We start from the raw sequence: 11,352 nt of genomic DNA on the forward strand, positions 1-11,352 counted from the left end.
CCAGGACCCTGGAATCTAGCCCCGCATCGAGCCCCGCATCGAGCCCCGCATGGGGCTCCCTGCTCAGCAGGAGGCCTGCTTCTCCCTCTCCCACTCCCCCTGCTTGTGTTCCCTCTCTCCGTGTGTTTCTCTCTGTCAAATAAATAAATAAATAAATAAAAAGAAAGAAACAAGCAGGGGCATTTGGGTGGCTCAGTTGGTTAAGCATCTGACTGTTGATTTTGGCTCAGGTCATGATCTCAGGGTCCTGGGATTGCGCCCTGTGTCAGGCTCTGCACTCAGTGTGCAGTCTGCTTGAGATCTTGAGATTCTCTTTTTCCCTCTCCCTCTGCCCCTACCTGCTTGTGCACTCTTATCTCTCTAAATAAATAAGTAAAATCTTTAATAATAATAAAAAAAGAAACAAGCAAATTGAACTTTAAAATGCTTCTCAGAGACACAAAAGAAGATTGAAATGAATGGAAAGGCACTAAATTTTTGGATAAGAAGAAAACATCATGAAGATTTCAGTTTTCTTCAAGTGAACCTTTGAATTTCTTATTGCAATCTGTAAAAAACTCTAAGAGGAATTTTTTTTTTTTTTTTTGCACTAGCAAATCGATTTTGAAGTTCATGGGAGGAAATAACAAACATGAATAGGTAGGCAATATCTGAAAAAGACTAATGAGTGAGTACTAATTAGCTCCATCAGATACTGAAACATAAAGTAAAACAATATTATAAGGGTATGAATTGATAGATAAAGAATAGCAAGTCCAAAAAAAAAAAAAAAAAAGAATAGCAAGTCCAGAAATAGAAGAAGAAATATGGTAATTGAGTATATGATAAAGTAGGCATCTCATATCATTTCAGAAAATATTCAGTAAAATAATTTGGGACAACTGGGTAGCAAGCTTAAAATACATTTAGATTTATATCTCAAAACTTACACCATGATGATTTCCAAATGAATGAAAGATTTAAATGGAAAAAGATCAAACCATATTATAAACTATGGGATAAATACTTTAAATTATGATCTTAGATAGGGAAAGCCTTTCTAAGTATGACACAGTACACAGAGCTACAAATACATTAAGACAAATTCAAGTTCTGGGTTTCAAATAAAATGGGCAAAGGAACTGAACAAATAATTCGCGCCGAAAGAAATCCAGAGCACACAATATGTTACCCTCCTCACTAAAAAGAAATATAACTTAAAACTACACTGTAGTAACAGTTTCACTCATCAGACTCAAGAAATTTAAATACTTTCTTGGCATGCGTGTTGGGAAGTAGACATTCAATTCACACATCACTGATGGAAATGTAAATTTGTGGAACCTTGATGAAGACCATTTTGGCAACATCTGTCAAAATTCGACGTGTATTTTCTTTTTGACCTAGTAATTCTGTGTCTGGGAATGTATCCTAAAGGTGATGATGATAGTAAAAATAGCAGTTGTAGCAGAAGCTAATATAGCATTTACACTATGCCGGGCATCGTTCTAAGTAGTTTCTGTATACGGCCATTCCCTGAATCTCTGCAGTAACCTGAGTTCTTATCACTGAGAAACTTGAGGCGCAGAAAACTTAACAGGCTGAAGGACACACAGTAAGTGGTGAAGCTAGGCTTCAAGCCCCAGCGGTACGTGTCCAGATCAGGTTCTTGCTTGTGACCTCTCAAGATATACTTGGACGCAAGAGAAGTAAAAAATGCGGAGGGTAACATATTGCGTGCCATTATTCGTGTACAAGTGGAGGGAAAAAACGAATATACTCTCTTTATATGTTTAAAATATCTCTAAAAGAGGACACATACACACCCCTAACAAATTAGATGTCTGGCAGGGGGAGGAGGGGTAAGGGAGGTCTCCACTGAGAGAGAGGATTCTGAAGCAGGTGTGCCTTAGGAGACTTGAGAGCCAGTGCTGACTAAGGCTGTGGTGAGTGCTGGAAACTATGCAAAATTGGGAGGAAACGTATCTGTGTGGCAAAGGGACAAAATTGAGGAGACTTCACTGAATAACTTTCTACATTTTGAATTTTGAGCCATGTATTACCTACTTAAAATTAATAAGAAACAATTTTTTAAAAATTCCAAATTAAAAAAAAATTCCAGTACCACACACCATCACTCTTGCTTTTTCGATAGCTAAAACGACTTCCGAAGGGGTGTTCTATACACTCCAGTGATAGTAGAGATTATATTCTCAAGAGGAGGCTTGTCTAGTGTACAAAATACAGACAGCTATTTCTGGTCTAGGACAGTGCATTATTAATGAAGTAGTCCTCATACATACATGAAGACATTTACCAGTTAGTGGGCCTTAAGCTTTTCTGCTCACCTGCACGTTTTTAAGTTTATATACAAAGTGTTTTGTATTTTTTTAAAGATTTTATTTATTTATTTGACAGAGAGAGAGAGAGCGAGAGCAAGAACACAAGTGGGGGAGTGGGAGAGGGAGAAGCAGCCTTCCTGCCGAGCAGGGAGGCCGATGTGGGACTCGATCCCAGGACCCTGGGATCATGACCTGAGCCGAAGGCAGACGCTTAATGACTGAGCCACCCAGGCGCCCAATATATACAAAGTGTTTTATCATAAATTTAAATGTTTATTGTTTGCTGTAAAATGAAATGAGCATTGACTGTGATAGGAATAAAGATCTCATGACATGATTTGATAAAATAGGTTCTAACTATCTTATTGGATAAAGACCCCTGAATCTGAAAGAAATCATTTAACATTTTTTCTCTAAGTTTTATCCAGTGTATCTTAATAGATTTGGTTTTTATGAAATAGTCCAGTTATATTTAAAAGAATCCATATAACTAAACCAATACTCTTTTGGTTGCTCTGAGTTCAGAATATCCCTAGACAGGCCAATTTGATCCTTAAGGGAAATAAGTATAAAGGGATTTAAAGGGCTAGAATGCTTTAAATAGATGTTAAAGGAAGCTTCTTTGAACAGTATTTTTTACAGTCTCTGTGTTTGGTATCCAGAGGGTTTTACACTTGGCACAATTCCCAAGAGGAAGATGTCAAGAGATGTATTGTGGACTTTTTGTTTGTTTGCTAGTCTGTTTTTTGGCAAAGTGGAAAAAGTTATTTTCTCAGCTAGTTTTGGGGAAGAGTATTTGTGGAAGATTTATTCCCTTGCTTAGAGCAATCCATTCAAGCAGCATATCCCTTGCAATGACTGCATATTCTTGCTAATTCTATTTTGGAAAACCCTATACCATATCAGAGGCATCATCCTACCTTCTTATTTTACCTTGTTTTTTATTTTTTATTATTTTTTTTAAAGATTTTATTTATTTATTTGAGAGAGAGAATGAGATAGAACATGAGAGGGGGGAGGGTCAGAGGGAGAAGCAGACTCCCCGCCGAGCAGGGAGCCCGATGTGGGACTCGATCCCGGGACTCCAGGATCATGACCTGAGCCGAAGGCAGTCGCTTAACCAACTGAGCCACCCAGGTGCCCCGTTTTTTATTTTTTAAAAAAGTGCCCAACTAGAGAGAATATTTGACAGAGATTTAATAGGAACGAGTCTCCTAATCTTCACCTCATTCCTTTGTTGTCCTTGATGATGCTGTTCCACACACAAAGCTGCTCTGTTCCACACACACACACACACACACACACACACACACCCCAAATGCACAAGAAAAGATTCTCTTACTAGACAAAAACTAGAATCAAGAAGCAAAAGGATGCATAGAAGATTGTCCCTCATAGATTCTGTATGTATGTGGGATATCAAGATATTTTAGGCTGTTTTGAAGTTGTAATAAGGAGAACTGAATGATATGAACTTCTTTGCAACATTTATTCCAAACTTGAACCAGGAAGGGAAGAGAGAGATCCTCCCTAAGGTTCTGTTTAACATGTTCCTGAGTAGTAATTACCTCTGTAGTTATAGTAGCTAAACACTGAGTGCAGATTATGTACCAAACACTGAGGGCAATTCATATAGATTGTCACTTAATCTGCATAGCTATTCTATGAAGGTGGGAATTACTATCCTCATCGTACAGATTGGTAGATAATGGCTAGTGCGCTAGTGTTCTGAATCCAGATCATCTGTCTCCCGGTGCTCTAAGTGAATTGTTAGCAAGAATTTGTTGTATCCATACATTGCTTTATAATTTTAATGTGGGTACACATTTCATTGCCCTAGTTTGTTACAGAGAAGTGCTCTGGGGGAAACATGCTTTCTATTACTTTTGTTTTTCCATGGCAAGCACTTAAATAACAGGGTAAGAAGGTAACTGTTCACAGCACTGCAAGATTTAAAACTATTATATCTCATCATCATTGTAAATGGGATTACAAAATAGCCCTCCCTCATCTCTTTAGGTTGGGATTTACTTTCTACTTGTTTCATTAGAATTTTTTTCACTAATTTCTGTTAATCAAAGATTAGTTAGAATGAAACAAATTTCTCTATAGTTTCACATTAATAAAGATGACTTGTGCTTGGTCTTCTATACCCCACAACTGGTCTCCATTGAGAGAGAGGATTCTGAAGCAGGTATGGTATATGCCTTAGGAGACATGAGAGCCAGTGCTGACTAAGGCTGTGGTGAGTGCTGGGAACTATGCAAAACTAAGGAAACCTTTCTTTTCTGAGGAATTATTTGTACTTTTCACACCTTTCCCCAAGAAAACTTGATTTATCTCAACCATCTTGTAAATGCCTCAAAAAAAAAAATGGCATTAAGATACAGTCAATGATAGATAGGTTTGCTTTGAATTCCTAGAGAATTCTGCAGTTGACCGTCTTGGGTTCTTGTAGATACTCACTTACATTTTCTTGAAAATTTCCTTGGCTTTTTGTAACCTCTCAGAATACACTTCATCCCATTAAGTTTTTTTTTTTTTTAATTTTATTATGTTATGTTAGTCACCATACAATATATCATTAGTTTTTGATGTAGTGTTCCATGATTCATTGTTTGCGTATAACACCCAGTGCTCCATGCAATACATGCCCTCCTTAATACCCATCACTGGGCTAGCCCATCCCCCCACCCCCTCCCCTCTAGAACCCTCAGTTTGTTTTTCAGAGTCCATAGTCTCTCATGGTTCATTTCCCCCTCCGATTCCCTGCCCCCTTCATTTTTCACTTCCTACTATCTTATTCTTTTTTTTTTTTTATAAACATATAACGTATTATTTGTTTCAGAGGTACAGGTCTATGATTCATCAGTCTTACACAATTCACAGTGCTCACCATAGCACATACCCTCCCCAATGTCCATCACCCAACCACCCCAACCCTCCCAACCCCCCCCCCTCCAGCAAACCTCAGTTTGTTTCCTGAGATTAAGAGTCTCTTATGGTTTATCTCACTCTCTGGTTTCATCTTGTTTCATTTTTTCCCTCCCTTCACCTATGGTCCTCTGTCTTGTTTCTCAAATTCCTCATATCAGTGAGATCATATGTTACTTGTCTTTCTCTGATTGACTTATTTCACTTAGCATAATACCCTCTAGTTCCATCCATGTTGTTGCAAATAGCAAGATTTCTTTTTTTGATGGCTGCATAATATTCCATTGTATATATATACCACATCTTCTTTATCCATTCATCTGTTGATGGACATCTTGGCTCTTTCCATAGTTTGGCTATTGTGGACATTGTTGCTATAAACATCAGGGTGCACATACCCCTTCGGATCCTGACATTTATATCTTTGGAGTAAATACCCAGTAGTGCAATTGCTAGGTCATAGGGTAGCTCTATTTTCAACTTTTTGAGGAAGCTCCATACTGTTTTCCAGAGTGGCTACACCAGCTTGCATTCCCACCAACAGCGTAGGAGGGTTCCCCTTTCTCTGCATCCCCGCCAACATCTGTCGTTTCCTGACTTGTTAATTTTAGCCATTCTGACTGGTGTGAGGTGGTATCTCATTGAGGTTTTGATGTGGATTTTCCTGATGCTGAGTGATGTTGAACACTTTTTCATGTGTCTCTTGGCCATTTGGACATCTTCTTTGCAGAAATGTCTGTTTATGTCTTCTGCCCATTTCTTGATTGGATTATTTGTTCTTTGGGTGTTGAGTTTGATAAGTTCTTTATAGATTTTGGATACTAGCCCTTTATCTGATATGTCATTTGCAAATACCTTCTCCTATTCTGTCGGTTGTCTTTTGGTTTTGTTGACTGTTTCGGTAGCTGTGCAAAAGCTTTTTATCTTGATGAAGTCCCAATAGCTCATTTTTCCCCTTGCTTCCCTTGCCTTTGGTGATGTTTCTAGGAAGACATTGCTGCGCTGAGGTCGAAGAGGTTGCTGCCTGTGTTCTCCTCTAGGATTTTGATGGATTCCTGTCTCACATTTAGGTCTTTCATCCATTTTGAGTCTATTTTTGTGTGTGGTGTAAGGAAATGGTCCACTTTCATTCTTTTGCATGTGGCTGTCCAATTCTCCCAACATGATTTGTTGAAGAGACTGTCTTTTTTCCATTGGACATCCTTTCCTGCTTTGTTGAAGATTAGTTGACCATAGAGTTGAGGGTCCATTTCTGGGCTCTCTATTCTGTTCCATTGATCTATGTGTCTGTTTTTGTGTTAGTACCATACTGTCTTGATGATTACAGGTTTGTAATAGAGCTTGAAGTCTAGAATTGCAATGCTGCCAGCTTTGCTTTTCTTTTTCAACATTCCTCTGGCTTTTTGGGGTCTTTTCTCTTTCCATAGAAATTTTAGGATTATTTGTTCCATTTCTTTGAAAAAAGTGGATGGTATTTTGATAGGGATTGCATTCAATGTGTAGATTGCTCTAGGTAGCATAGACATTTTCACAATATTTGTTCTTCCAATCCATGAGCATGGAACGTTTTTCCATTTCTTTGTGTCTTCCTCAATTTCTTTCATGAGTATTCTATAATTTTTCTGAGTACAAATCCTTTGCCTCTTTGGTTAGATTTATTCCTAGGTATCTAATGGTTTTGGGTGCAATTGTAAATTGCAAATTAACCATCCTTAATTTCTCTTTCTTCTGTCTTGTCGTTGGTGTATAGAAATGCAACTGATTTCTGTGCATTGATTTTATATTCTGCCACTTTACTGAATTCCTGTATGAGTTCTAGCAGTTTTGGGGTAGAGTCTTTTGGGTTTTCCACATAAAGTATCATATCATCTGCAAAGAGTGAGAGTTTGACTTCTTCTTTGTTCTTTAGCCTCCATGTATTTGAGTTCTTTCCAACTTTCCTCTTGTGATTGAGTTGTAGTTTCAGAGCATTGTGGTCTGAAAATATGCAGGGAATTATCCCAATCTTTTGGTACCGGTTGAGACTGATTTGTGACCTAGTATGTGATTTATTCTGGAGAATGTTCCATGGACACTGGAGAAGAATGTGTATTCTGTTGCTTTGGGATGGAAAGTTCTGAATATATCTGTGAAGTCCATTTGGTCCAGTGTGTCATTTAAAGTCTTTATTTCCTTGTTGATCTTTTGTTTAGATGATCTGTCCATTTCAGTGAGGGGGGTATTAAAGTCCCCCACTATTATTGTATTGTTGTTGATGTGTTTCTTTGATTTTGTTATTAAATTTGGTTTATATAATTGGCTGCTCCCATGTTAGGGGCATAGATATTTACAATTATTAGATCTTCTTGTTGGATAGACCCTTTAAGTATGATATAGTGTTCTTCCTCATCTCTTATTATAGTCTTTGGATTAAAATCTAATTTGTCTGATATAAGGATTTACACCCCAGCTTTCTTTTGATGTTCATTAGCATGGTAAATGGTTTTCCACCCCCTCACTTTCAATCTGGGGGTGTCTTTGGGTCTAAAATGAGTCTCTTGCGGACAGCATATCGATGGGTCTTGTTTTTTTATCCAGTCTGATACCCTGTGTCTTTTGATTGGGGCATTTAGCCCATTTACATTCAGGGTAACTATTGAAAGATATGTATTTAGTGCCATTGTATTGCCTGTAAGATGACTGTTACTGTATATTGTCTCTATTCCTTTCTGGTCTATGTTATTTTTAGGCTTTCTCTTTGCTTAGAGGACCCCTTTCAATATTTCTGGTAGGCCTGGTTTGGTGTTTGTAAATTCTTTTAGTTTTTGTTTGTCCTGGAAGCTTTTTATCTCTCCTTTTATTTTCAGTGAAGCCTAGCTGGATATAGTATTTTTGGCTGCATATTGTTCTCATTTAGTGCTCTGAATATATCATGCCAGCCCTTTCTGGCCTGGCAGGTCTCTGTGGATACGTCTGTTGCCAATCTAATGTTTCTACCATTGTAGGTTACCTACCTCTTGTCCTGAGCTGCTTTCAGGATTTTCTCTTTGTCTCTGAGACTCGTAAGTTTTACTATTTGATGTCGGGGTGTTGACCTATTTTTATTGATTTTGACGGGGGGGAGGGTCTCTGTGCCTCCTGGATTTTGATGCCTGTTTCCTTCCCCAAATTAGGGAAGTTCTCTGCTATAATTTGCTCCATATACCTTCTGCCCCTTTCTCTCTTTCTTCTTCTGGGATCCCAATCATTCTATTGTTTCATCTTATGGTATCACTTATCTCTCGAATTCTGCCCCTAGTGCTGGAGTTCTGCCGTTCTCATTGATTGGTAAGCTTGGCTTGGCTGTCTGTTCTTGCTGATCTCCTGGGGGAGGGGCCTGTTGCCATGGTTCCCAAATGTCTTTGCCGGAGGCGGAATTGCCCCGCCGTTGCCGGTCCGGGCTAAGTAATCTGCTCGGGTTTGCTCTCAGGAGCTTTTGTTCCCTGCAAGCTTTCTGTACAGCTTTGGAGGATGAGAGTGAAAATGGCGGCCTCCCAATCTCCGCCCCGGAGGAGCCGAGAACTCAGGTCCCTGCTCCTCAGTGAGACCCCAGAGAAAAGCAGTCAGTCACTCCCGTCCCCCTGGTCTCGGGCTGCACTCCGTGCTCACCCGGCCTGTGACCGAGCATTTCTATCTCGGGCGCCCAACCCCGTGTGGAGTTTCCAAACCCTGCAGATCCCTGCAGTGTGCTCCTGTGCAGCTCCTCCCGAGGGAGGAAGGGGCGTCTCCCTGGATCTGCTGCTTGTTGGGTCCCTGCTGGAGGAGCAGTGGCCCGACTGTGCAGCGGATCATGGTTTATGGCAACCCCGAGCTGAGAGCCCACGCCTCGGCTCAGTCTCTGCAGTCGGCTTCCCCGCTCTGATACCTGGGAGCTCTGCTGCACTCAGGCACCCTGTGTTTCTGTGACCCTGAGGGTCCTGAGACCACACTGTCTCGCGAGGGTTCCACCCCCCGCTTAGCCACTGGAGGGACATCCCTCAGTGGATCAAACTTCTAAAAGTTCTGATTTTGTGCTTCGTGGCTTTATCACTTGCCGGTAGCAGCTGATGGAGTCCCCTTCCCCCCGCCATCTGTCCTCCTGAATATCGCCTTGCATTCACTTCTCCACATGTCCTACCTTCCAGAAAGTGGTCGCTTTTCTGATGAGTTGTTGCTATTCTTTTCTTCGATCTCCCATTGAGTTCGTAGGAGTTCAGAATGGTTTGATACCTATCTAGCTGAATTCCTGGGACCAGACAAAATTTAGGTCTCCTACTCCTCTACCATCTTGCTCCTCCTCATCCCATTAAGTTTTACATTATTATTTTACTCCGTCCTTCTCCAGTAAAGCTTCTGGAAAGTCTAAACTTACTTTCATGTCTATCCTTCCTTAAACTCCAGTAAGCTGGCTTTAGTTATGTATTCTGTAAAATCTATTGAAAAGGTCACAAGATGTAATGAATATTTTGCTCAATCTCTGTAGCATCTGGAATTGTTGGTTACTGAGCTCTGAAGCCACATGGCCTAGGTTTGATTTCAGCTCTCTGCTTACTAGCTACGTGGATGTGGGCAGTCTATTCAACCATCCTGGGCTCCATTCTATGTGTGGAAACTGGGGTAACACAATGCTCTTGATGAAGTGTAACAGACTACTGCCCTTACTACTAAACCTAGATTCCCATGCTGCTCTTGTTTTCCTCTTGCTTCTGTGACCCTGCTCCATCACCCCTTAAGTGATTCCCCAAGATCCTATCATTGGTCTGAGGCTCTTTCCCCCCTCTTGGGTGATTCAATACAGAATCATTATTCTAACTGAATATTCCAATGCAAAATCACTGGATGCTGATCATTCCTAAATCTGTCTCCAGACATTTTCCAAAGTTTCAGATTGAAATCATCCCCCATCCCTATTATTGTATACATTAGTTTAAGCTCTTAAGCTTCTGATTCCAGTCTTTGCTCCTCCTTAAATTTATTCTCTCCTCTAGCCAATGATTTATATAGAATCCAAATCTGACCATGTTGCCTACCCTGGTATACTGAGGTACATAGACCAGGTCCAAGTTACTCAGGAAGATGCGTAGTGCCCTCTATTAACCAGCCTCTACCACCTTTCCAACTTCTGCCAATTTCCACCTCATATGAGTAATACTGAACACTGCTATCCTAGGTCCCTGGCAAAACTTTCATTTATTATTTTATGCTGTAATTATCTGTTTCCGGGTCTGCCACTGCACATTTTCCAAGGCAAGACTTTCTTACCCTTGTATTTTTTTAAAGGTTTTCCCTCAAATTCCTAGGGAACATGTTAAAAAAATGTTTTATTCTAGTTCCACCCCAGGCTTCTTCATTTACATTTAGTGGGAAGTAAAGGATATATTGGGGAAGTTCTCAATCCAACAGCTGTGTTTATGCAATGTCTTTACCAACATACTTTTACAGGTGACTAAAAGTACCCGAGGTAAGTGAGTTCAAACACTAACATGCATACCTCTTTCATCAATGGTTTGAATTGTGGGAATACATTAATGTATCCAAATGTGGAAATGGAGCACTTAACAAAAAGAGCATTTCTAATATTATAATTATGTTAGTGAGGAATGAGAGAAATAGGGGGAAAAAAGACATTTTATATATAACATTAGGTAACCCTGTGATGTATTTTTTAAGTAAACCCAATGGCCCTATTAAAATAAAATGAATCAAATACCATTCAAAGTACTTAAGAGAGTTAAATGATATGCATACATTCTAAACCTATCTTCAAATGGATATAATATAGGTAAATAATACTTTATATTTAATATTTTACCTACCAGAAATGTAGGTAGGGCACTACCTAAAATATCTAAGTATAAGAATATAAGTGATTTGGGCAGTGGGAAAAACAGGTTAAGTATACATAGAAATGATTTCAAATGCTTTCCCTTAACAAGAATTTATTTAACTCTTCTATGTCCAGCATAGTTGGACACTAGCTCAGTTTGGATCTAGAGCAAGAAATGAAAATGATAGTGGCATATCTTTGATAATTTTCATAGAGAATGTTGACTTCCTGGTGTAGGGAAGAAGCAAAGCACTAATAAAAGGTACTGTCTTT

Source organism: Mirounga leonina, unplaced genomic scaffold, assembly GCF_011800145.1.
Source record: "Mirounga leonina isolate KUSES-001 unplaced genomic scaffold, KU_Mleo_1.0 Mir_125, whole genome shotgun sequence".
NCBI lineage: Eukaryota > Metazoa > Chordata > Mammalia > Carnivora > Phocidae > Mirounga > Mirounga leonina.